At 40.1% G+C, this 27846-nt stretch overlaps 1 long non-coding RNA gene across 13 annotated transcripts in view; it reads right to left on the reverse strand.

Annotated features, from left to right (window-relative positions):
* The window catches only part of LOC105496129 (uncharacterized), a 563517-nt gene that overhangs the window by 266651 nt on the left and 269020 nt on the right, over positions 1 to 27846 (reverse strand). For 11 of the 13 annotated variants that reach the window (XR_011623573.1, XR_011623578.1, XR_011623577.1 and 8 more), the window contains 2 exons: positions 1133 to 1293; positions 163 to 348 (listed from right to left, as the gene is read on the reverse strand). This is a non-coding gene — a long non-coding RNA (uncharacterized lncRNA). Of the gene's footprint in view, positions 1 to 162; positions 349 to 1132; positions 1294 to 4197; positions 4335 to 27846 lie in introns of those variants that run through there. The other 2 variants (XR_011623579.1, XR_011623572.1) reach the window with 2 other exon arrangements.

The raw sequence follows: 27846 nt of genomic DNA on the forward strand, positions 1-27846 counted from the left end.
CATAGAGGTTTACTGCCCCACCATCACTTTTTGGATGCATGTTTCATACAAGCCATAGAGATTTTCTTCTGAGGCCTGCTGTTTATATGCCTGGATTGCTCCTGTCAACTATGTCCTATTGGTTAAAGTTTTCACCATAGAAACTAACCCTCCCATACTTACAGTTCACAACATCCAGTCCTTTTCCTTTCGTCACCTCTCATAAAGTTAGATCGCACTTCCTGAAGTGTGCTGTAGTGTTAAATACACGTTTGAAGGTGGCAGAAGGAGCCAGAGACTGTAGGAATTTGAAAATTTGTTGGCCACAGCAACAAAGGATAAGAGGGCTGATGTGCGGCTGCTGAGAGTCTAGCAGAGAAGTGAAGATGATAAAATCTGACAGGGCACACAACATGCTTCTAAAAATAATAAATTTACGTGTAACTGAGCAAGGAAGACATGCCTGGCTACTAAATCTTCACTTCTTCCACTGATCCTGACATAGTTGGTACTTAAAACTTTGTTCACCTATTTCCAATTCCATAACCCTTTGCTATCATTCAGTTAAGGTTCTTACCCTAACAAACTAACCCAAACCTTCATTCCTGAAGAGTACATGATCTTAGTAGTATTGTCTATTTGAGGTTACTTAAATGTCAACTGTTAGAAATGGACATAAAAATACTAAAAGCCCCCCAGCAAGATTCCCTGTGTAGCACTCATTACTATCCCCGTTATGTAGCAGCAACCCTGTTATTCATGATTTATTAGATCACTTCAGCCAAAACTGGATTTTGAAAAACTGTTTACTCAAATACATAAAGAGGAAGTACAAGTGGTTGAGTTCATGCATTATGTCCTACACGGCTACCATCATGATCCAAAGGAACAAGCATTGGGGCGGCTGGGCAGAGCTGCTGAAAGACACACATAGCATAGGTTGCCTTTACCCCTGATTATTGAGAACCTTCTCTGCAGAGGGGATCTTTCTATGAGCATTCACAAACACCCTCTTGACCCATTCAGAAGAGGTTTATTGCTGTCTTCTTTCTCTAACTTCTTGGTTGGTCATCCTCCATTATTTTTCCTTTCAAGTCCCTGACCATTCAGGAAAACAATTAGTCATTACCCATGATTTGGTGTGCATCCTTACCTGTAGTTATTTCTTTTTGAAGGCAAAGAGGACACTCAGATGTATCAACTCAATGTTCTATCCATTAGATGGGTAGAATAACCTTCAGAGCCACGTTTTAATGCATCTGTAAATCTGTAGCGGTTCATTTCTGTATGGTGTCAGGAAATTTACAAAGCCTCCTATAAATGGAAACCAAAATTTTTTTTTCTTAGTCAAGTGATCTTAGAGATCTTCCCGTTAATCAGTGAGTATGGGTCAAGGAGAGTTGGTAATGTGTCAGGATTAGGTGCATTAGAAGCATTAACCACCAGTTCATGCACTTATTTGTGACCCTGACTTCTCCAAGCCTGATAATGTTTATGTCACTTCCATTTTACAATGGAATACTTTCAGGAATCTCATATTATTGATGACATATTGGATAACATTTCCTGTGTGATGGGAAACTCAAGTCAAAATTCCCTTGCCATTTTTTTTTTTCACTGCCATGGATGCTATACCAAGACCTAGTAGCAAATCGGGAGAATATTTTCTGAAAAAGCCATGACTTTGTTTGAAAGTTCTAGAACCTCTGCTGTGATTATTCTATTATGACTGCTATTGGATCTATACAGTACATCAAACTCTCTCAGACATATTAAGCAACATTGACTTTACTGAGTCATAAGGGCAGACTTTGTGACTGCAACCTGCATAACCTTTTCTGGCTTGGAGCACACTCCAAGATAGTGATCTTACAGATTTAAAAAGTGGATCAGAGAAGTACAAATATACTCTGAAAACTGACATATATTACCTCCAAAACAGAACAGAAGAATATTCATTAAACAGCGTGCCTCTTTTCTTAGATCAAGAAGCATAAGATGCAGTGACTTATGTTTCACTTTGGAGGTGATATTCTAAATAACTCTATATGCAGAAACTCTCCTGAAGTGGCATTTCCTTGAATTCTCATAGAGTAGTTTTTGTTTGTTTGTTTTTACCTACACCCTGGATGCATGTATCTTACAAGCCATAGAGAAATCCTCCCAAGTTAAACTCTCCACAAGATCTTAGCAACATGATTTCATGTAAGTCATACAGTATTATATCTTGTGGAATAATGTAATGTTCCTGGTTCCTGTGGACCATTATAACAAAGAGCCATAGAGCTGATGTAGCACTGAGGCAAAACGTGCACTGCTAAACCTTTCAGGTAATGCCACTGGATCTGGTATTCTCTGACTATTGAATTAGGGAAAGTAATAATAACATTTGTCAGCTCTATAGCTACATGACAATTGTCAAATGATTTGTGTGTTGTGCTAGCAAAGGCATGACATCTAAGAGAGCAACTGTAACTCAAGCCACCAGCTAATTAGACTTCTGGAATAAGTTGTTATTAATCCTACATTTTTTTTTTTTTTTTTTTTGCACAGGTCAGACGAGTAGGCAAAAAAAGAACGTGATGACAATCGCTGTTCCCTCTGTTCCATCCCACATGTCTTTTCAACTTTGTTATGAGGTTCAGAAGATGTCAGAAACTTCCATTTGAACTTCTAGTTGGCATGTTATACTAAATCCATAGGTTAAAGAACAAAAATAGGGATGCTGTGGGCCAATGAGTACAATCATTAATTGTATACCCAGGAACACAGGATGGTCTGTTGGACCCACTCCATCCACTTTAAGATACTTCTCATTACAGATGAGAAAACTCAGGTAAAGTAACTTGCCGAAGTCTAAGTAAGCAGTGGCTGTCAGGATGAGAGCCCATGTCAGTGTTTCCTAGGACAGTGCTAATAAAAACTACCCTAAAGTGATTTCTGTGATTTAAAATAGCTATTTGTTTGGTTTATGGACTGTGTTGTGTTTCTGAATGTTTCAAAGTGTTTGTCCTGCCCCTGAGAAGTAAATTCCCTTCACAGCTGTGGCTTATGGAAATGAGAATAGTTTAAAAGAGAATATTCCTATCAATGGAATATTGCATTAACTTAAGAGGCACTAAAGTGATGCAGCCTAAACAAAACAAGTTAACATTGTCACTGGAAGTCATCTGTGATTTGCTTAGACTGCAACACTTTAGTGCTTCTAAAGTTAATGCATTCTCTGCCACTTCTCTGCACTAACATATAGTCATTCTAGTCATCACAGGGACAAGGATATGATCTACCTTCTACTATATTCTTGGTGCAACTAATGTATCATCAGACTGGAAATTTTTAAGTTTCATGGTGCATATCAAAACTAATATTAAACTCCTTTCTAGAGCTGAATATCATTTCGAGCTTGTGAAAAAGCAACATATTCTGTTCTCGATCTTGGTATGCTTTAAGCATTTTACAAAGTCTTTTCTCTCTCTGTTATTGGCCTGAATTGTCTTTATAATTTCAAGGGAATATTATTTATTTCTCCATTAATTTAAATATCTGCATCAAGTTTTCATACCAGTAATTTCATACTAACAAAGTGGCTGAGAGGCTGAAAAGGCAAGAGTCACAACCACTCAAGTCCATGTCTGGAGAAAATGACAGCTTCTGAGGCATATGGGAGATGTCACAATGACACAGTCTCAATCTCCATGCCTGGAGCTGCCTCCCAGGACCATATGAACCTGCCCCACCCCTGTGAGTCTCTTCTCTGTCTTAGATATTGGAGAATTTAGCTCAGTTTTTATAAAAGCCATATTTACCAGTTCCTTATGTCCTTGAAATAATGAGTTCATGAAGATGCCACAGAGATGAGAACAAGTTGGTTATCAGACTTATCTATCTTAATCACCCCAAAATAGCTTTATTCACTGTATGATCTTTTAAGTACCACATTTAAACAAAGGACAGCAGGAGAAATATGAAATGGGAGCAAGACTAGAGGGTCAGATTAGCAGTTAGGCATAATTTCTATCAAGTATAAACTTCAGAACAAAGAGAAACATAAATCTCCACAGTCTTGTGATTAACAATTTGAATCTCCAGCACTTTATTATTTCTGCTTTATGCTACTTCTTTCTTATTACTCCCTCCATAATTCTTCTGCCAATGGGGAAATTTCCAAGAACTACTCTAGGCTGGTGTTTCTCAAACTATGATGTACATACAACTCACCTGGGGATCTTATTAAAAACCAGAATCGGATTTGGTATTCAGGTAGGACCTGAAATTCTGCATAACAAGCTGCCAGATGAAGCTGATGCTGCTGGTCTACAGATCATGGGCCACTCCTTGAACAGTGAGGTAGGGGACAAATTCCTCGGGAGAGGGAAGATGCTTTCCTCACTGTCGTCTCCACTTTCCTGCTCGCCCCCTACCCCCACCCCAGGCCTCAATACCAACAAATAGCGCAGCTAGTGTTTGTTAGCTCATCAGTCAATGGGCAGACATTATGCATAGTCATGGCTTTGGGGCATAGTAACATCTTATTTGATGTAACATCTGTCCAGCTGCACATCAAGTCCTGGCAATTTCTCTTCTAAATATCACTTACATGTTCTCTCCTTTGTATCTGCACTACACACCAGTTTTTTGACTGGTCTTCCTGCTTTTCCAGCTTCTCTTCCCTCTAATCCATTCTCTTCACTTCTGTCAGAATGATAATCCAGAAACTGGATTCTTACTGCCCCCAATGCAAACTCTAAGCTCTCTACTCCTATGGTTTAAAAAACCCCTTTTCCTTCTGGGTGATGTCCAAACTTCCAGGCTGATAGCACACCACTGCCTCACGTAAATCCTGGGTCCCTGCTCTACAAAAAAGTTCATGGCTCCTAGAAGAGGCCATGTTCTTTCCCTGCTTTGTACATGCCTTATTTTCTCTCTGAAAGGTTCTTCCCTTCTCTCATCCCTTCTTTTGATATTAAACACTTCCTTCAAAATCCAGCTCCAATATCATCTGCTTATTAAGGCTTTTCTGAATTTCCTTCTACTCTCAGGTATGGTACAGTTGTGTGTTCTCTCCTGTATGCCCATGCTAAACCATATGTATCCCTCCAAACACACATTTTACAGTGGTCTATCAGATTCCTTTACATAGCAGCCCATCTCCACTAACACTGTGGGTTGTTTGAATATAAATGGTGCCTCATTCATCTTTTCTCCTGCTAAAGTAAAAAACAGTGTTTGTTTTATAGAAGCTGCTCAATATTTTTTTGCTGCATAAATCAGCGGGGAGCTACATAACTGTAGAAACACATACCAACAACTTTCTCACCTAGGGGCTGGTGGCTGTAGTGAAACCTGCTTCCCTACCATGATTTCCTCTCATAGCACTTTGCCTGGCCTCTAACATGGAGAAGAACTTCAGCAGTGGGAAGAGGAAGGAGTATAAAGAGGTGCCAAAGGGGCCAAAGACGCTCCAGTCTTCACATGAATGTTTGGGTGTCCCATTTGGAAATGTAATTGAGCACAATTTCGAAGATGTCACACCAAAATTATTCTCAAGAGATTAAACTTGGAAGAAAGAGAGAAAGTAAGAAAGAAAAGAAGAAAAGAAAAAAAAGAAAAGAAAGAAGGGAGGAGAAGAGCAGGATGAGAGAGGGAGAAAAAAAGAAAGAGAAGGAGGAAAAGAGGGAGAGAGGGAGGGTTGGAGGAAAGAAAGAGGAGCTGAAGGGAAAGAGAGGGCATGGAGAGAGAGAGGGAGGGAGAGAATGAGAAAGAGAAAAGGAAAAAGAAAGGAAGAAAGAAAGAAAAGAAAAAAGAAAGAAAGAGAGGGAACAAAAGAAAAAATAGAAAGAGGGAGGAGAGAGAAAGAAAAGGAAGAAAGAGACGGAGTCAGGGAGGAAGGAAAAAAGCAGGCAAGCAAGCAAATGAGCTTAAAAAGTAAAGATTTCTTCCTTTTTTCCCCCCAAACACGATATTTGCAATCTTTGTGTGAGATGTAGGAGGCATTTCACAGGACTTATCTATGACTAATGATTATGTTCTCCTCTAGGAAAGGTGTGATGCATGTGGAGTGGGTTCAGCCTCCTCTGAAACTGTCATTTCTCAGTTGGATTTAAAGTCCCACACTGCTGGTGAAGCCCCTCCTTTCTCTGGGCTCAGCAGACTAGAATGTGTGCTGCGTGCATAGCCACAGCTCCTCCCACTGTGGATCTGCCATGAAATCCTAAAGGAAGAGGCCTTTGCACTCAGTGCCCGGGACATTTCTTTTCTTGAAGGACTTGTTCTGAGTGAGAAAGTTCTCTTGACTGGTTCTGGCACTTGTTTGGGTGTCCCTGCTTATCTTACTTCCCATTATCCATATGAAAAACACATCTAAAACAGACAGCATTGAAGTATAATTTATTTTAAATGCTGTTCAATTGCAATTTTTTCTTCATACCAATCAGGTTATTTAGAAATAGACAACTTAGATTTGCTCTAAGGAATCTCCTCATTTTGTGGATGAAATGACAGACCTAGAGAAAGAGAGGATCTGAGAGAGGTAACTCTGGATGGTGACAAGGCTAGAACTAGAATCCATATTTACAGAGTGCTGGGCAACCTCAATCTCTAATGTGTAGAATACATTGTGTACTTTTTATTAAACTATGTAGTTTTTTAGTTTGGAATCAGAAGACCTGTGTTCAAACCCAAGACCTATGATTTTCTAGTTTTTCCTGTTCTTATACTGAATCCAGTATTCTCTGCTATAAAACAGGTATAACAGTTACTATTCCCACAAGGTTATTGAGAGAAACAAATGCAATTATGAATAAAGATGCATTTTATAAAGACATCATATAAACATTAATTATTGTTACTTCTAACAGTTTGCTAATTTTTTGCATAAAGATTCTAAAATAATTTTGTGCCAGCCACAAAACTAATACAAACTGATTTTAAAAGTACTTAAAAGTTCAAAAGTGCACCTGTGACCTATATAAGATGATGGAATTTCTTAGTGAGCTATAAAGTTGTCTTCAGTATGTCCTTTTTACAGATGGCCATGCCTCAACACACCTTTTAATCAATGTTGAGTACGTCATTTGTTTTAAGAATTAGCCAGCATGTTCCAGACACTGGTTCTTCTTGTTATCTTACCCTACGTCATTTTTCCCCACTTTGGGACAGTTAATGCCAAACAAAATTCTCAGATTTTGTCAAAGAAATGATCCATGGGAATTTCCCACACCAAGTTTCCCTGGAATTCAACAATTCAACAGAAGTTTATCAAGTACCAACTGTAAGAATGAAAATTCACACTTGCATAGACTCTAAGAATATGTAGTCTGCTCTGGCTGCTACAGCAAAATAGCACAGACTGATGATTTAAGCAACAGAAATGTATTTTCTCACATTTCTGCAGGCTGGAAGTCTATGATCCAGGTACAGGAAATTCATTTCCTGGTGAGGGTTTTTTCTGACTTGTAGATGGCCACCTTCTCACCATGTCCTCACATGGCCTTTTCTTGGCACATGTGGAGAGAGCGAGCTTTGGTGTCACTTACAATGACACGAATCCCATTAGATCAGGAACACACCCTTATGAGCTTATTTAACCCTAAGTACTTTCCTAGAGACCTCATCCCCAAATGCAGTCACACCGAGGATTAAGCCTTCAACATGTGAATTTGCAGGGACACAAACACTCAGTTCATAACAATCACTAACAAAGCCATCATCTCTATAGTCTGCAGAGATCATGAATATCTTTCCCCATTTCACGGAGATATCTCAGTGACATAAAGTAACTTCTTCAGGTTCCTTGGTGCCACGTTCTGATGCTAAATGCAATGTGTTTCTTATTTCAACACAAACTGTTGCCTCTGGCTATTCATAAGGTTTAAAAGAAATCATAATACCTTGCAGATGCATTATCGAGTTCATGGGTACAAATAAGGGTGGGAGAAGGTCTGTCACTCTGACACTCCTTTAGTCCCTAATTTGTAAATCCTTATACAGTATATTACATGTAAGACTATTAGCATCCATGCTAAAGCAAAACAGTCAAATGAAAGACATTAAGGACAGCTGGTCATTATAGTTGTTTTTGTGTAATACACCTTTCTCTGTGACATGTGAGCATGAAGAAAGGAGGAAAGTACACATTGGTGTTTCTTTCAGCCTCCACGAGGACAGGCTCAAAGTTGGAAGCTGAGGGTGGGAAGCAAAGGACATTCTGCCTGTGAATCTCACTCTATTTGGCAGATGTGGGCAGAGAGAGCTGTGAAGTTTAGATGCATTTCGTGATAAAGTGCCAGCTGCTGCCCAGATGGGACACAGTTCCAACCTCCAATAATATTTTTGCTTTCCTGTCTCATGGCCTCCATTTACCCTAGGGTTGACATAGCAAAAGCATCATGATCTCTCATATTGCTTTAGACATCTGGTGCAAAGAGAAATTTTCCCTGGGCTACTTGAAAACACACAAGATGTGGTTTGGCTGACCAGAAGAGTTTGGAGCTGAAGTTCGGCAATAAAAGTATAAGTTGACAGCATGACAGGAAATGCCACAGCTCAGACACTGCACATCACACATACCTGGATCTACCAGCTGCCAGCACTTGTCCTTTCTTCTTCCAGGGCCATTTCCCACATATAAGGGCCAGAAAATGGACTAGGAAGCTTCACTGGGAATAATGTGTCCTTCAGACTTGTTAGTGTCTTCATCAAGGCAGTCCTCGAATATCCACCTGGGCTCCATATAACCTGGCCTGGTCCTCACTTTAATGATCCTCCTCTAGTTCATCTGAGCTAAATTCAAAATCAGTGACTCCTATTCTCTTCCTGATTTTAAGCTTGCCCTGTTGCTGAAGATTTCTCTGCTCTATCTGGGAGAAGCAGGCCTCGCTATATAGCTTGCACAGTCCAGGGCAAAATGAAAATGCAGGAAACCCCTTCTCCAAAAGCAGGAAATAAAGTATTGTGAAGAGTACTAGAATATAAAGATTTTTCTTTCTTTCTCTTTCCACTTACCATGATGTGTTTTTTAAATATTTAATGTTATTCTAAGTAGAGAAAAATTAATACTTTAAATTATTAGCTTGAATGTTGTCATTCATCTTTTTGTTATACAATGCTAGTTTTAAATTCAAGGATAAGAATATTTAACTCATTCGTGGATCATCAAAATTACACAATTTGTATTTCATGACATATACATGCGTATCTTTTTTGTTCTTTCCAGAACATTGGAAACACTGCACAAAGCCAAATCAACTGTTTTTCTTTTACTTGTTTGTATATACACATTCTACCTAACCTCTCTACCCTCAGCTTACTAATGAGAAAGAAAGAATGAAATAAGGAACTATAGATTTCCTTGTCTTTCCCTTTTCTTGAACGTCATCATTAAATAATGAAATAAGAAACTATAGATTTCCTTATCTTTCCCTTTTCTTTAATATCATCATATTCAGCATCAGTGATTGACTAATCCAAGGAAGAGACATGAATAAGAAGGAATACGATGGAGTTCCTCGATCATTCCTGTTTCGGAAAATGCTATTGCCTTCCTTTTGCATTTGAAGCAAGTTTTGATTAGAATGGAAAGTGTGATCGATTAGAATTGTCGTAACTGCCACTTAGTAATTGCTGTGGTTTCTATCTGTGCCTCTGCCTAAATTTCAGGTCAAATTGTAATCCCCAGTATTGGAGGAGGGGCCTGGTGTGAGGTAGTCGGATCATGGGGGCAGAGTTCTCACTAATGGGTTAGCACCATCCCCTCTGTACTGTCCTTGTGTTAGTGAGTGAGTGAGTTATCATGAGATCTGGTTGTTTAAAAGTGTGTACCGGACCCCACTCTTCACTCTCTCTTGTTCCTGCTACAGCCATGTAAGATGTTCCTGCTTCCACTTTGCCTTTCACCGTGATTGTAAGTGATATGGTTTGGCTGTGTCCTCACCCAAATCTCATCTTGAGTTGTAGCTCCCATAATTCCCACGTGTTATCGGAGGGACCCAGTGGGAGATACTGAATCATGGGGGCAGTTTCCCTCATTCTGTTCTCATGGTAGTGAATAAGTTTAACGAGATCTGATGGTTTTATAAGAGGAAACCCATATAAGATGTGCCTTTAGCCTTCTGCCATGATTCTGAGGCCTCTCTAGCAATTAAATGGTTTTTTCTTTATAAATTACCCAGTCTCAAGTATGTCTTATTAGCAGTGTGAAAATGCACTAATACAGCAAACTGGTACTGGAAGAGTGGGACCCTGCTGTAAAGATGCCCAAAAATGTGGAAGCAACTATGGAACTGGGTAACAGGCAGAGGCTGAAACAGTTTGGAGGGTCCAGAAGAAGACAGGAAAATGTGGGAAAGTTTGGAACTCCCTAGAGACTTGTTCAGTGACTTTGACCAAAATGCTGAGAATGATATGGACAATGAAATCCATGCTGAGGCGATCTCACATGGAGATGAGGAACTTGTTGGGAACTGGAGTAAAGGTGACTCTTGCTATGTTTTAGCAAAGAGGCTGGTCGCATTTTACCCCTGCTTTGAACTTGAAGGAGGTGATTTAGGGTATCTGGTGGAAGAAATTTCTAAGCAGAAAAGCATTCAAGATGTGACTTTGGTGCTGTTAAAAGCATTCAGTTTTCAAAGGCAAACAGGGCATAAAAGTTTGGAAAATTTGCAGCCTGACAATGCGATAGAAAAGGAAAACCTATTTTCAGAGGAAACATTAAAGCTGGCTGCAGAAATGTGCTTAAGTAATGAGAAGCCAAATGTTAGTTGCCAAGACAATGGGGAAAATGTTTCCAGGGCATGTCAGACACCTTTGTAACAGACCCTCCCATCACAGGCCTAGATGTCTGGGGAAAAAAATGATTTCCTGGGCTGGGCCCAGGCCCCCCATGTGGTGTGCAGCCTCAGTGTCCTGCATCCCAGCTGCTCTAGCCATGGCTAAAATGGGCCAAGGTACAGCTCCGGCCATGGCTTCAGAGGGTACAAGCCCCATGCATTGGCAGCTTTCATGTGGTGTTGAGCCTGCAGATGCACGGAAGTCAAAAATTGAGGTTTGGGAACCTCTGCCTATTTTTCAAAGGATGTATGGAAATGCTTAAATGTCCAAGCAGAAGTTTGCTGTAGGGATGGGTCCCTCATGAAGAACCTCTGCTAAGGCAGTGAAGAAGGGAAACATGGGGTTGACACCCCCACACAGGGTCCCCACTGGGACACTGCTTAGTGGAGCTGCGAGAAGAGGCCTACCATCCTGCAGACCACAGAATAGTAAATTCACCAACATCTTTCACTGTGTATCTCGAAAAGCTGCAGACACTCAACACCAGCATGTGAAAGCAGCAAGGAGGGGGGCTCTACCCTGCAAAGCCACAGGGGAGAGCTGTTCAAAACCATGGGATCCCACCACTTGCATCAGCAGGACCTGGATGTGAGACATGGAGTCAAACAAGATCATTTTGGAGCTTTAAGATTTGACTGCCCTGCTGGATTTCAGACTTGCAAATGACCCGTATCCCCTTTGTTTTGACCAATTTCTCCCATTCGGAATGGCTGTGTTTACCCAATGCCTGTACCCCCATTGTATCTAGGAAGTAATTAACTTGCTTTTGATTTTGCAGGCTGATAGGCGGAAGGGACTTGCCTTGTTTCAGATGAGAGTTTTGGACTGTGACTTTTGAGTTAATGCTGAAATGAGTCTCTGGGGGACTATTGGGAAGGCATGATTGGTTTTGAAATATGAAGATAAGAGATTTGGGAGGGGTCAGGAGTGGAATGATATAGTTTGGCTCTGTGTCCCCATCCAAATATCATCTTATAATTCCCATAATTCCCACTTGTTATGGGAGAGACCTGGTGGAAGATGACTGAATCATGTGTTGGGTCTTTCCTGTGCTGTTCTAATGATAATGAGTAAGTCTCACAAAATCTGATGGTTTTGTAAAGAGGAGTTTCTCTGCACAAGTTCTCTCTCTCTGCCTGATGCCATCTGCGTAAGATGTGACTTGCTCCTCCTGGTCTTCTGCCATGATTGTGAGGCCTCCCCAGCCATGTGGAACTGTAAATGCAATAAACCTCTTTATTTTGTAAATTGCCCAGTCTTGGGTATGTCTTTGTCAGCAGCATGAAAAGAGACTAATACACTTGGGTATGTCTTTATCAGCAGCATGAAAATTAACTAATACAGTAAGTTTCCTGGTGCCTCCCCAGAAGCTGAGTGGATGCCAACTTAATGCTTTGTATACATCTTGTAGAACCTCTTTCTTTTATAAATTATTCAGTCTGTTAGGTATTTTTTATAGCAGTGCAAGAATGGACTAATACTTAAAATTGGTACCGGCAGTGGGGCATTGCTATAAAGATACCTGAAAATGTGGAAATGGCTTTGGAACTGAGTAATGGATAGAGACTGGAAGAGTGTGGAGAGCTCAGAAGAAGACAGGAAGATTAGGGAAAATTTGTAACTTACTGGAGACTTGTTAAATTGTTGTGACCAAAATGCTGATAGCAATAAGAGCAGAGATACCCAGGCTGATGAGGTCTCAGATGGAGATGAGGAACTTATTGGGGACTGGAACAAAGGTAACTTTTGTCATTTGTTAGTAAAGAACCTGGTGGCATTGTGCTCCTGCCCTAGGTATCTGTGGAACATTGAACTTCAGAGTGATGATTTCGGGTATCTGGTGAAAGAAATTTCCAAGCAACAAAACATTCAAAAAGTGATCTGGCTGCTTCTAATTACCTATGATCATTTGCATGAGCAAATAAATGACCTGAAACTGGAATTTATATTTAAAAGAGAAGCACAGCATAAAAGCTTGGAAATTTTTTCAGTGTGGCCTTGTGGTAGAAAAGAAAGACCCATTTTCAGGGAAGAAATTCAAGGCAGCTAGAGAAGTTTGCACAAGTTAAAAATGAGCCAAGTGCTAACATCCAAGAAAATGGGGAAAAGGCCTCAAAGGCATTTCAGAGATCTGTGTAGCAGCCCCTCCCATCACAGGCCCAGATGCCTCAGAGGACAGAATGATTTCATGAGCCATGCCCAGGGGCCTGCTGCCCTGCACAACCTTGGGACATTGTTCCCTGCATTCAGACATTCCAGCTCCAGCTACGGCTCCAAGAGGCCCAGGTACAGCTCAGGCCACTGCTTCAAAGGATGCAAGCCATAAACCTTGGTGGCTCCCATGTGGTGTTAAACCTGAAGGCACACAGAGTACAAAAGCTGATGCTTGGGAGTCTTTGCCTAGATTTCAGACGATGTGTGGAAGTGCTTGGATGTCCAGGAAAAAGCCTGAAGTAGGAGCAGAGCCCTCATGTAAAACCTCTACTATGACAGTGCAGATTGGAAATGTGGAGTTGAATCCCCAACACAGAGTCCCCTCTGGGGCACTGCCTAGTGGAGCTGTGAGAAGAGGGCTGTAGTCCTCCAGACCCAGAAATGGTAGGTCCACTGACAGCTTGTACCTCATGCCTGGAAAAGACTCAACCACTCAACACCAGGTCTTGAGAGCAGCCTTGGGTGGGGAAACCTGCAAAACCACAGGGGCAGAGTTTCCCAAGGCTCTGGGAGCACATCTCTTGCATCAGTGTGCCCTGGACAAGAGACATGGAGTTAAAAGAGAATATTCTGGAGATTTAAAATTTAATGACTGCCCTGCTGGGTTTCACACTTGTTACCCCTTTGTTTTGATAAATTTCTCTTTTTTGGAATGGGAGTATTTACTCAATGCCTATATCACCATTTTATCTTGGAAGTAACTAGTTTTTTATTTTACAGACTCATAGGTGGAAGGGACTTGCCTTATCTCAGATAAGACTTTGGGCTTTGGACTTTTGAGTTAATGTTGGAATTAGCTAAGATCTTGGGGGACTGTTGGGAAGGCATGATTGTATTTTGAAATGTGAGAAGAATATGATATTTGAGAAGGACCAAGGGTGGAATGATATGGTTAAAATCTGTGTCCCAGCCCAAATCTTATGTTGAATTTTAATCCCCATTGTTGGAAGAAGGGCCTGGTGGGAGGTAATTTGATCATGGCGTGGAGTTATCACTAATGGTTTAGCACTGTTAATGTGCTAGTGTTAATGTGATAGTGAGTTATCATGAGATCTGGTTGTTTAAAAGTGTGTAACAAAAGTGTGGAGTTATCACTAATGGTTTAGCACTGTTAATTTGCTGCTGTTAATGTGATAGTTATCATGAGATCTGGTTGTTTAAAAGTGTGTAACAGCCCCCACTCCTTGCTCTCTCTTGCTCCTACTCTGGCCATGTAAGACACACCTGCTCCCCCTTCACTTTCTGTCATAATTGTAAGTTTCCTGGGACTTTAAAGTAACTTCCAAGGCCAAGAAGGTGCCAGTATCTTGCCTTCTATACAGCCTGTGGAACAATAAGCAAATTAAACCTCTTTTTTAAAATTATACTTTAAGTTCTAGGGTACATGTGCACAATGTGCAGGTTTGTTACATATGTATACATGTGTCATGTTGGTGTGCTGTGCCCATTAACTCATCATTCTCATTAGGTATATCTCCTAATTCTATCCTTCCCCCCTGCCCCCACCCCACGACAGGCCCCAGTGTGTGATGTTCCCCATCCTGTGTCCAAGTGTTCTCATTGTTCAATTCCCATATATGAGTGAGAACATGCAGTGTTTGGTTTTATGTCCTTGTGATAATTTGTTCAGAATGATGGTTTCCAGCTTCATCCATGTCCCTAAAAAGGACATAAACTCATCCTCTTTTATGACTGCATAGTATTCCATGGTATATATGTGCCACATTTTCTTAATCCAGTCTTTCATTGATGGACATTTGGGTTGGTTCCAAGTCTTTTCTGTTGTGAGTAGTGCTGCAATAAACATATGTGTGCATGTATCTTTACAGTAGCATGATTTATAATCCTTTGGGTTAATGTAATGGGATTATATTACATTACATTACATAATGGGATGGCTGGGTCAAATGGTATTTCTAGTTCTAGATCCTTGAGGAATCACCACACTGCCTTCCACAATGGTTGAACTAGTTTACACTCCCACCAACAGTGTAAAAGTGTTCATATTTCTCCACATCCTCTCCAGCACCTGTGGTTTCCTGACTTTTTAATGATCACCATTCTTACTGGTGTGAGATGGTATCTCATTGTGGTTTTGATTTGCCTTTCTCTGATGGCCAGTGATGATGAGCGTTTTTTCATGTGTCTGTTGGCTGCATAAATGTCTTCTTTTGAGAAGTGTCTGTTCATATCCTTTGCCCACTTTTTGATGGGGTTGTTTGATTTTTTTCTTGTCAATTTGTTTCTTTGTAGATTCTAGATATTAGCCATTTGTCAGATGAGTAGATTGTAAAAATTTTCTGCCATTCTGTAGGTTGCCTGTTCACTCTGAGGGTAGTTTCTTTTGCTGTGTAGAATCTCTTTAGTTTAATTAGATCCCATTTGTCAATTTTGGCTTTTGTTGCCATTGCTTTTGGTGTTTTAGACATGAAGTCCTTGCCCATGCCTATGTCCTGAATGGTATTGCCTAGGTTTTCTTCTAGGGTTTGTCAAAGATCAGATGGTTGTAGAAGTGTGGTATTATTTCTGAGAGCTCTGCTGTGTTCCATTGGTCTATATCTCTCTTTTGGTACTAGTACCATGCTGTTTTGGTTACCGTAGCCTTGTAGTGTAGTTTGAAGTCAGGTAGCAGGATGCCTCTAGCTTTGTTCTTTTTGGCTTAGGATTGTCTTGACAATGTGGGTTCGTTTTTGGTTCTATGTGAACTTTAAAGTAGTTTTTCCCAATTCTGTGAAGAAAGTCATTGGTAGCTTGATGGGGATGGGATTGAATCAATAAATCTATAAATCACCTTGGACAGTATGGACATTTTCATGATATTGATTCTTCCTATCCATGAGCATGGAATATTCTTCCATTTGTTTGTGTCCTCCTTTATTTCCTTCAGCAGTGGTTTTTAGTTCTCCTTGAAGACGTCCTTCACATCCCTTGTAAGTTGGATTCCTAGATATTTTATTTCTTTGAAGCAATTTTAAATGGGAGTTCACTCATGATTGGGCTCTCTGTCTGTCTGTTATTGGTGTATAGGAATGCTTGTGATTTTTGCACATTGATTTTGTATCCTGAGACTGCTGAAGTTGCTTATTAGCTTAAGGACATTTTGGGTTGAGACGATGGGGTTTTCTAAATATACAATCATGTTATCTGCAAACAGGGACAACTTGACTTCCTCTTTTCCTAATTGAATACCATTTATTTCTTTCTCTTGCCTGATTGCCCTGGCCAGAACTTCCAACACTGTGTTGAATAGGAGTGGTGAGAGAGGGCATCCCTGTCTTGTGCCAGTTAGTAAAGGGAATGTTTCCAGTTTTTGCCCATTCAGTTATGATTTTGGCTGTGGATTTGTCATAAATAGCTCTTATTATTTTGAGATACATCTCATCGATACCTAGTTTGCTGAGAGTTTTTAGCATGAAGGGCTGCTGAATTTTGTCAAAGGCCTTTTCTGCATCTATTGATATAAACATGTGGTGTTTGTCTTTGGTTCTGCTTATATGATGGATTATGCTTATTGATTTGTAGATGTTAAACCAGCCTTGCATCCCAGATATGAAGCCAAGTTGATTGTGGTGGATAAGCTTCTTGATGTGCTGCTGGATTCAGTTTTCCAGTATTTTATTAAGGATTTTTGCATCGATGTTCATCATGGATATTGGTCTAAAATTCTCTTTTTTTGTTGTGTCTCTTCCAGGCTTTGGTATCAGGATGATGCTGGCCTCATAAAATGAGTTAGGGAGGATTTCCTCTTTTTCTATTATTGGAATAGTTTCAGAAGGAATGGTACCAGCTCCTCTTTATACCTCTGGTAGAATTTGGCTCTGAATGCATCTGGTCCTGGACTTTTTTTGGTTGGTAGGCTATTAATTATCAGGTATTCAACTTCTTGTTAGTCTTGGGAGGTTGTATGTATCCAGGAATTTTTCCATTTCTTCTAGATTTTCTAGTTTATTTGCATAGAAGTGTTTATAGTATTCTCTGATAGTAGTTTGTATTTCTGTGGGATCAGTGGTGATATCCCGTTTGCATTTTTTATTGTGTCTATTTGATACTTCTCTCTTTTCCTCTTTATTAGTCTTGCTAGCGGTCTATCAATTTGGTTGATCTTTTCAAAAAACCAGGTCCTGGATTCCTTGCTTTTTTAACGGGTTTTGTGTCTATCTCCTGTTCTGCTCTAATCTTAGTTATTTATTTCTTTCTGCTAGCTTTTGAATGTGTTTGTCTTGCTTCTCTAGTTCTTTTAATTGTGATGTTAGGGTGTCAATTTTAGATCTTTCCTGCTTTTCTCTTTGGGCATTTAGTGCTATCAATTTCCCTCTACACATTGCTTTAAATGTGTCCCAGAGATTCTGGTATATGTCAGCATTTGCTTGTCTGTAAAGGATTTTATTTCTCCTTCACTGATGAAACTTAGTTTGGCTGGATATGAAATTCTGGCTTGAAAATTCTTTTCTTTAAGAATGTTGAATACTATACTGGCCCCCACTCTCTTCTGGCTTGTAGTGTTTCTGCTGAGATCCGTTGTTAGTCTGATGGGCTTCCCTTTGTGGGTATCCTGACCTTTCTCTCTGGCTGCCCTTAATAATTTTTCCTTCATATCAACTTTGGTGAATCTGACAACTATGCATCTTGGAATTGCTCTTCTTGAGGAGTATCTTTGTGGCATTCTCTATATTTTCTGAATTTGAATGTTGGCCTGCCTTGTTAGGTTGGGGAAGTTCTCCTGGATAATACCCTGAAGAGTGTTTTCCAACTTGGTTCCATTGTCCCCGTCACATTCAGGCACACCAATCAGATGCAGATTTGGTCTTTTCACATAATCCCATATTTCTTGGAGGTTTTGTTCATTTCTTTTTACTCTTTTTTCTCTAAACTTCTCTTCTCACTTCATTTCATATATCTGATCTTTAATCACTGACACCCTTTCTTCCACTTGATTGAATTGGTTACTGAAGCTTATGCATGCCTCGCATAGTTCTTGTGCCATGGTTTTCAGCTCCATCAGGTCATTTAACATCTTCTCTATGCTGTTTGCTCTAGTTATCCATTCATCTAATCTTTTGTCAAGGTTTTTAACTTCTTTGCGATGAGTCGTAACATCCTCCTTTGGCTCAGAGAAGTTTGTTATTTCTGATTGTCTGAGGCCTTCTTCTCTCAACTCGTCAAAGTCATTCTCTGTCCAGCTTTGTTCCATTGCTTGTGAGGAGCTGCATTCCTTTGAAGGAGAAGAGGTGCTCTGATTTTTAGAATTTTCAACTTTTCTGCTCTGGTTTCTCCCCATCTTTGTGGTTTTATCTACCTTTGGTCTTTGATGATGGTGATGTAGAGATGCGGTTTTGGTGTGGATGTCCTTTCTGTTTGTTAGTTTTCCTCCTAAGAGTCAGGACCCTCAGCTGCAGGTTTGTTGCAGTTTGCTGGAGGTCCACTCCAGACTCTGTTTGCCTGGGTATTAATAGTAGAATCTGCAGAACAGCAAATATTGTAGAATGGCAAATGTTGCTACCTGATCCTTCCTCTGGAAGCTTCATCTCAGAGTGGTACCCAGTTGTATGAAGTATCAGCTGGCCCCTACTGGGAGGTGCTTCCCAGTTACGCTACTCAGTCATCAGGGACCCACTTGAGGAGGCAGTCTGTACATTCTCAGATCTTAAACTCTGTGCTGGGAGAACCACTACTCTCTTCAAAGCTGTCAGACCAGAATGTTTAAGTCTGCAGAAGTTTCTGTTGCCTTTTGTTCAGCTATGCCTTGCCCCCAGAGGTGGAGTCTTCAGAGGCAGGTAGGCCTTCTTGAATTGCAGTGGGCTCCACCAAGTTTGAGCTTTCCTGCCACTTTGTTTACCTACTCAAGCCTCAGCAATGGTGGACACCCCTCCCCAAGCCTTGCTGCCACCTTGCAGTTCAATCTCAGACTGCTGTGCTAGGAGTGAGCGAGACTCTGTGGGTGTGGGACCCTCCGAGCCAGGTGTAGGATTTAATCTCCTGGTGTGCCATTTTCTAAGACCATTGGAAAGGTGCAGTATTAGGGTGGGAGGGTCCCAATGTTCCAGGTATTGTCTGTCACATCTTCCCTTGGCTAGGAATGGGAATTCCCCAACCCCTTGTGCTTCCCAAGTGAGGCGATGCCCTGCCCTGCTTTGGCTCATTCTCCATGGGCTGCACCCAGTGTCCAACAAGCCCCAGTGAGATGAACCCAGTACCTCAGTTGGAAATGCAGAAATCACCTGTCTTTGCGTTGCTCATGCTGGGAGCTGTAGACTGGAGCTGTTCCTATTTGGCCATCTTGGAATCTCCTCACAAATTATACCTCTTTTCTTTATAAATTACCCATTCTCAGGTATGTATGTATGTATGTATGTATGTATGTATGTATGTATGTATTGAAATGGAATTTCACTCTTTTTGCCCAGGCTGTTGTCTCAGCTCACTGCAATCTCAACCTCCCAGGTTCAAGTGATTCTCCTGCCTCAGTCTTCCAAGTAGATGGGATTATAGGCACCCACCACCTTGCCTGCCTAATTTTTGTAATTTTAGTAGAGACAGGGTTTCACCACGTTTGCCAGTCTGGTCTCAAGCTTCTGATCTCAGGTGATCTGCCCACCTTGGCCTCCCAAGATGCTGGGATTACAGGTGTGAGCCACTATGCCTGGCATCTCCAATAGTTCTTTATAGCAGTGCTAGAATGAACTAATTAGTCATATATGAAACAAATTTACCTTGCTTTCACTTTGAGTCTCTCTGATGTCCCATGTACCCAGTGCACATCAGGCACCTTGTGGTCATGAGTGCCCTATGCTTATGGAGATCTTGTGCTCATGGGCATCCTGTGCTCATGGACACCCTTCCTCATGGTGCATCCTGTGCTTGTGGGCCATGATGCATGCTATATGCAAATAAAGAAGGAAGTGATTAAGAACATACATATTATACATATTTCCTCTTCATGTTTATCCTTCATTGCCCCACTGGACTTCACTTACAAAAAAAGTAAATGAAAAGATGTAATTACAAATAATTTCAAGATGGTAACATCAGAACACTAAACCCAGTGTGAGGCTGTCTTGAGGGGACCTTGTGCAACTGCATAATTCCCTTCTGCCACATTGTAGGGTATGAGATTGAAGAATACGGTTACCAGGGATGTATGGGGGAATGCTTTGGGAGTAATCCCTAGTAATTTACGTCCTTAGGGAACATATTTATACCTAATTGTGATGGTGGTATATTTCATTCCTTACCACGTGATGAGGCATTTTCTACAGAAGAAGCAACACACAATTGGCACCATTAATTGAACATGTCTCATGGGCTACATGTGATTTTTCTCCTACAACACAATGAAAGTTCTTTTAAAAGATGCTTATGTGTTAAAGAAATATTGCAGGATTCAGGTTATTGTTTCTCCTAATGAAGCAGAGAGAGTTTTCCTTGTGAGATTTGATAAAATAAATCATTTTTTCTGCACAGATAAATATCATTAAAAAAACACAGTTGTGAGATAAAATCCTTTCTTCTCTGATTCTCTCTTTGCTTTAGAGAGCCTTTGAAAATTCTTTTCAGTTTCTACTTCCAACTCTTTTTGTTCCCAATGAATTAGCAGATTTTAATCTGAATTCTTACAGTTACTGTACAAAAGTTTAAATTCTATTTTCTTTTCATAAAAGAAAGAAACTAGACACCATGACACTACCTTTAAAATAAAAAAATGAATTGTATTATTTATAAAAATTGACTTAAACTTCAACAACAAGAAAACGGACCTGAGTTTAGGCCTCCATGTAGTAGGTAGAATATTAGACATCTATTTGAGTGCAAATCATCATATGGTATTAGCAAATAAATATAAAATTATTATATTTTATAAATCAGCAAATTATAGCATACAATTTTAGGTCTTCATAAATGATAAAATCTAATATCTTAGTACTCATATGAATCTGCCTCATGCTGTAATAAAAATATATCCAAGACTGACTAATTTATAAAGGAAAGAGAGTGCTTTAGAACAGGAACCTCTTTGACATTTTTCTCCTTGACTCACAGTTCCACATTGCTGGGGAGGCCTCACAATCATGGCAGAAGTCAAAGGAGCAAAGTTACATCTTACATGGGGGCAGGCAAGAGATAGAGTATGTGTGGGAGCTTATAAAACATCAGATCTCGTGAGACTTATTCATTATCACAAGAACAGCATAGGAAAAACCCACTCCCATGATTCAATTATTTCCCACTGGGTCCCTCCCACAACACATGAGAGTTATGGGAGCTACAGTTCAAGATGAGATTTGGGTGGGGACACAGTCAAACCATATCGTTCCACCCCTGGCCCCTCCCAAATCTCATGTCCTCAAATTTTAAAACCAATCATGTCTTCCCACCAATCCCCCAAAGTCTTAACTCATTTTAGCATTAACTCAAAAGTCCACAGTCGAAAGTCTTATCTGAGACAAGGCAGGTCCTTTCCACCTACAAGCCTGTAAAATCAAAAGCAAGTTAGAGATACAATGGGAGTATAGGCATTGGGTAAATATACTCATTCCAAATGGGAGAAATTGGCCAAAACAAAGGGGCTATGGGCTCCATGCAAGTCCAAGATCTAATAGGGCAGTAATTAAGCCTTAAAGTTCCAAAATGATCTCCTTTGACATGTCTCACACCCAGATTACGCTGGTGCAAGAGGTGGTCTCCCAGAGCCTTGGGATGCTCTGTCCCTTTGGCTTTGCAGGATATAATCCCAGTCCTGGCTGCTTTCATGGGCTGGTGTTGAGTGTCTTTGTCTTTTACTGGTGCACAGTGCAAGCTGTTGATGAATCTACCATTCTGGGGTCTGGAGTACAGTGGCCCTCTTCTCACAGCTCCATTAGGCAGTGCCCCAGTAGGGACTCTGTGTGGGGTCTCCAACCCTAAATTTCCCTCTGCACTACTCTGGCAGAGGTTCTCTATGGGGACTCTGCCCCTACAGCACATCTCTGCCTGGACATCCAGGCATTTCCATATACTCTCCCAAATCTAAGCAGAAGTTCCCAAACCTCAATTCTTTACTTCTGTGCAACTGCAGGCTCAACACCACATAGAATCTGCTGAGGTTTGGGGTTTATACCCTCTAAAGCCATGACCAGAGCTGTATCTTGACCCCTTTTAGCCATGGCTAGAGCAGCTGGGATGCAGTACACTGAGTGTCTAGGCTGCACACAGCAGGTGGTGCCTGGGCCCAGCCCAAGAATTCATTTTTTTTTCTCTAGGCATCTGGGCCTGTGATGGGAGGGGCTGCCACAAAGGTCTCTGACATGCCCTGGAGACATTTTCTCCATTGTCTTGGTGATTAACATTTGGTTCCTTGTTACTTATGCAAATTTCTTTAGCAGGCTTGAATTTCTCCCCAGAAAATGTGTTTTCTTTTCTATCGTACTGTCAGGCTGCAAATTTTCCAAACTTTTATGCTCTGTCACCTTTTGAATGTTTTGATGCCTAGAAATTTCTTCCGCCAGATGCCCTAAATCATCTCCCTTAAGTTCAAACTTCCACAGACATCTGGGGCAGGGGCAAAATGTGGCCAGTCTCTTTGTATACCAAGAGTAGCCTTTATTCCAGTTTGCAATAAGTTCTTTATCTCCATCTGAGACCACCTCAGCCTGGAACTTATTGTCCATATCACTATCAGCATTTTGGTCAAAGCCACTCAAGAAGTCTCTAGGGAGTTCCAAACTTTCCCACATTCTCCTGTCTTCTTCTGAGTCCTCCAACCTGTTTCAACCTCTGCCCATTACCCAGTTCCAAAGTCACTTCCACATTTTTAGGTATCTGTACAGAAGAACCCCACTCTACCAGTACCAATTTATTGTATTAGTCTGTCCTCATGCTGCTAAGGAAGACATATGTGAGACTGGGTAATTTATAAAGAAAAGAAGCTTAACTGACTCATAGTTCCACATGGCGGAGGAGGCCTCACAATCGTGGTGGAAGGCAAAAGAACAAAGTCATGTCCTACATGGCAGCAGGCAAGAGAGAACCTGTGCAGGGGAACTCCCCTTTATAAAACCATCAGATCTCATGAGAATTATTGATAATTACAAAAACAGCATGGGAAAGACTGCCCCCACCACCCAGCCCATGATTAAATTATCTCCCACTGGGTCCCTCCCATGACACATGAGAATGATGAGAGCTACAATTCAAGATGAGATTTGGGTGGGGACACAATTAAACCATATCAATACTCATGACTTCTAAGTTAAGTTGGGTGAGTTTTCTGTTTTATTCTCCAGATACTCATATCAACAAAATGTCTAATCACTATAATTGCCTGTGAGTATTAGGCTGCATTTCAAAAGAGCAAGGCCAAAGCTGAATAACACCAGCACTTAGCAGATGACAGTTGAGTTTCCTTTGGTTGGAATTGTTGGTACTCTTTTTCTATTACATACCTTTTGGGTCTGCAACTTGTAGTTACCTCTACTCTTAGACACTCTTAAAGAAAAATAAGAGGTATCGGTCCTTCCAGATGAGTTCACTTTTTTTTTTCTGATATTTTTTAGAAGGAAACTTCCAAATTGATAATCTTTTTATTTTCAGTGATGCATTGGTAAATGTTAAATAACCAGCACTAGGGAAGGAAGAGGGATGGAATGAACTGATTTGTATCCCTTGCTGAGTTCTATAATGTAAATATTCCCACCATGGCTGATTCTGAGTTACCGGTTGTCATCACTGAATGGAGAGTTGGAAAGAAATGCTAGCAACCAGGTATTATGAGGTGGTACAGACCCACTTGAGCACATACAACTGCTACCTTGATTTTAGAAAATCGTTAGGAATATGTTCAAACAAATCAGAAAGTTAAATAAGTCTAAGTTAGCCCTGTTGAAGAGGTAGCAAAAAATCTGTGACAATATCCTGAAACTCTATCCATTGGGATACTTTGTACAACTTTAAATTTGTATTTTACTCAATTTGATAAAATAGATGCTGCTTCTTCTCTAACTCAGCAATTTCTCAGACTGTACTTTTTTCCCTAAATCTTCTAATCTGTTGTGTTTACATATCTTAGGTTTTTCTAACTTAATAATGATTTTTCCTTCTATTTCATTATAAAGCAGAATGGTAGTAAATCTTATAAAATAAAATTTAATAGAGATAAGTTTAAGATTCTGAACGTGGTCCAAAAATCCAACCTCTTGCTTACAGAATGCAGAGCAGGATTTTAGCCTGCCTTATTAAAGACTGTTATCGTTCTCTAACAGTGGTTCTGAGGCATGATTGCACCCTTGAACGATCATCAAAATTGCAAACAATCCTCATGCCCAGACCATATCCTAATTTCATCTCTCAGAGACCCAGACATCAGTACTTTTTAAAACTCCCCAGGTGATTCAAATGTGCTGTCAACTTAGAGAACCACTGATCTAGAACAGTGTTTGAAGAAGTTAATATGAGTTCGTATGAGTTACCTGGAATTTCACTAAAATACAAATTCCAATTCAGTAGACCTGGAGTAAGGGTGTGAAGTTTTCATTTCCAACAACTTCCTGGGTAATTCTACTGGATCACAGGACAATTGTAGTAAGGATTTAGAACAAGGGAAGTGTGCTCTGTTCAGCAATTAATGGTTCATACCTGGATTATTGAGTTAATTTCCTAGAGTGACATAGAGAAACTCAAGCACGTTCATAGAGACAGGAATTATGAAGATTTTACTTCTTGTTCTGCAATGATCAGTTGAAGGAACTAGAGTTATTTAGCTAGCCGACAAGAAGACACTGTGGAAACATGATAACTAGTTTTAGAGAAATAAAGAATGATTACATAAAACCAAGATTAAGTTTGTTTATTCTTCCTCAAGAGATAGAACTACAAGTAATGGGTAGACACTACAGCAAAACAGATTTTGGATCAATATACAGTAGAATATAGTAGCCAGAGCTCACCAAAGTTGGAATAGATTGTCTTGGGAAGAAATGCATACCCATAACAGGATATGATTTGGTGATAACTTTGTGAGGCTTCTACAGAAATAAATTAAACATGGAAAGGGAGATGATCACTCAAGATGACATTTAACACACTTTCCAAAACTGAGTCTATGATGTTCTGCATTTCTTTTCAGTCTAATGTCTGTAGCTTCTAGCTTATGGTAGGCAGTCAAGTCTAGGATTTTAACAGTGCCTACAAACCAGGGATTTCTTTCCCTTACTTTTCCATTCCTTCATGAAATTACAAAGTTTTGTTTGCCTGAATATTCATGCAGATACTGCCCTTCCCCTGAGCCCCCACATCTTTTCTTGTTTCATTTTGAAAATATGCTACTTCTGTTTTGAACTCAAATGGAAAACTCTCAATGATTACGTAGCTCTTTCGATTCAAGCAACTAAAGTTGGTATTCTGATTAGTCTAAGCATCCTTCCTTATCACATCCCATTTTGACTCTCTCATTTGTTGATGGTGATAAAAGCATTCAATTTATAAGACTACTTTTTTGCCCAAACTGGTAATCATTTTAAAGGTTCTCCCTAATTTAGTTTTCTTGTTTATGCTTGCATCTGGGTGATGGCCAGCAATTCTATACACTCAATTATCCCAAGAAATAACAGAGTACCTGAAGAGGTGAAACCCTTGCTTAATAGTCCTAATCAACATATTTGGTTTATTTTTTTTTTTATGAATTCAACTAAGAGTGGACAAGTCAATACAACATCTATTTTATTTAAACTAATTTATGGTTGGTTAGGTAAGATGGCTTAGAAATAATACTTCTGAATGTCTATACAGAATTTTTCAGTAAAATCAGATACTAAAGTGCTAGAATCATGCCAATAGACTGGTAGTTTAAAATGGCAGCATAAAAATTAATGCAGTTTCTGAGTTGTGGGTTTCACAGATCACTGAGACCTGGAAACATTTACAGTTTTCTCGTTGGTTTTCCTTCCTAACATCATGAGTTATTTAAAACTCCCAGCTGTTTCACAAATCAGTGTTTTCCTTCATTTCAGTTTAATTCAGTTTGTTCTAACCTCACTTCTCAGAATTTTATGGAGCTGTTTTGAACCTCAGTTTTAATAAGGTTTTCATATGCAATTATTTCCATGTCAAGAATTTTTTATGTGTTTGACAATATAATCAAAGACTTCTTAAGAGTTTTCAGGTGTTATTATCCACAGAAAAGTATATTGTGTCCTCAAATAGTGAGGAATAGTGAACAAAATTGTAATTCTGTACCCAGTGATATTTTTCCGCAAGTGGCCTCCCATGTGAAGAAATTGGATGTAATACTATTGTCATACTCCTTCTTTATTTTAGCCCTTAAAAAAATCACTCTTGTCCATTCTACAAGAAATATTAGGCCGGGCGCGGTGGCTCAAGCCTGTAATCCCAGCACTTTGGGAGGCCGAGACGGGCGGATCACGAGGTCAGGAGATCGAGACCATCCTGGCTAACACGGTGAAACCCCGTCTCTACTAAAAATACAAGAAAATTAGCCGGGCGAGGTGGCGGGCGCCTGTAGTCCCAGCTACTCGGGAGGCTGAGGCAGGAGAATGGCGTGAACCCGGGGAGGCGGGGCTTGCAGTGAGCCGAGATCGCGCCACTGCACTCCAGCCTGGGGCACAGAGCAAGACTCCGTCTCAAAAAAAAAAAAAAAAAAAAAAAAAAAGAAATATCATTAGCCTGTATCTAACAAAAAAATCAAAAATTTACATAGGAAAAGAAATAAAGACTAAATAAATAGAGGGCCACACCATGTACTCAGGTAGAAAAACTCAGCATCATAAAGATGTCAGTACTAATAAGTTCATCTATAAATTTAATGTAATACCAGTGGGATATTGTCCGTTAGACAAGCTGACTGTAAAATACATATGGCAGAATAAGCAAGCAGGAATAGTCAGAATAATTCCAAAAAATAAAAGAAATAAAAGGAAGTAGACATACTAGATCTGAGAATACTTTGCAATAGCTAAAATAATTAAAATAGTGAAGAACTAAAACAAAAATCATTATGGTAGAGGCTGTTCATTTTTACAAGTAATTTTACTGGAAGTGTCAATGTACCCATAGTTTAAAAATACATTTTCTAGAATTTTGCTGCAGACAATGGGTGGACATATGACTAAATTTGGGTCACTGTGGATTAACCAGAAGTTATAGGCTGGGTGTATTATTTTCCTATTACTCTGGTAACAGGTTACCACAAGCTGAGTGTCTTGAAGCAACACAAATTTATTACCTTACAGTTTTTGAAGTCAGAAGTTCAAAATATGTCTTATGGGGCTAAATGAAGTTGTCAATGGTGTTGTATTCCTTCTGGAGGCTCCAACAGAGAATCCACTCCCTTGCCTTCCAGCTTCTAGAAGCTGCCTGTATTCCTTGGCTCATGGCCTCTCTCTCTCGCCTTCAAAGCAAATCCCTCCAACCTTTGCTGCTGTCACCACAAATGCCTTTCTAATCTTGACTCTTCCACTTCCCTATGTGGATTCTTTTGATTACATTGGGCCCACCAAATAATTCAGGATAATCTTCCTATGTTAAGAACCTTAACTTGACCATATTGGCAAAGTCCCTCTTGCCATAGAAGGCAACAAATTCATAGATTCCAGGGAATAGAACATTTTGGGGCAGCAATTTGCTGCCTGCCACAGTGGACCTTTTGAAAAGCTTCTTAGAAGAAACCTGAGAACTCCCAATGCCAGCCATGATGGCAAAAAACTGGACTTGACTTCTTGCCATAAACAGCTAGAAAACTGGAAAAAATATCTAAAGCAACTGCTTTCAGTTATTGCAGAATATGCAGCACCAGACTGATCTCTGAGAAAGGGACACAGATTAAATGACTACTACAGT

This window comes from Macaca nemestrina, chromosome 5 (assembly GCF_043159975.1).
Source record: "Macaca nemestrina isolate mMacNem1 chromosome 5, mMacNem.hap1, whole genome shotgun sequence".
In the NCBI taxonomy this organism is placed as follows: Eukaryota; Metazoa; Chordata; class Mammalia; order Primates; family Cercopithecidae; genus Macaca; species Macaca nemestrina.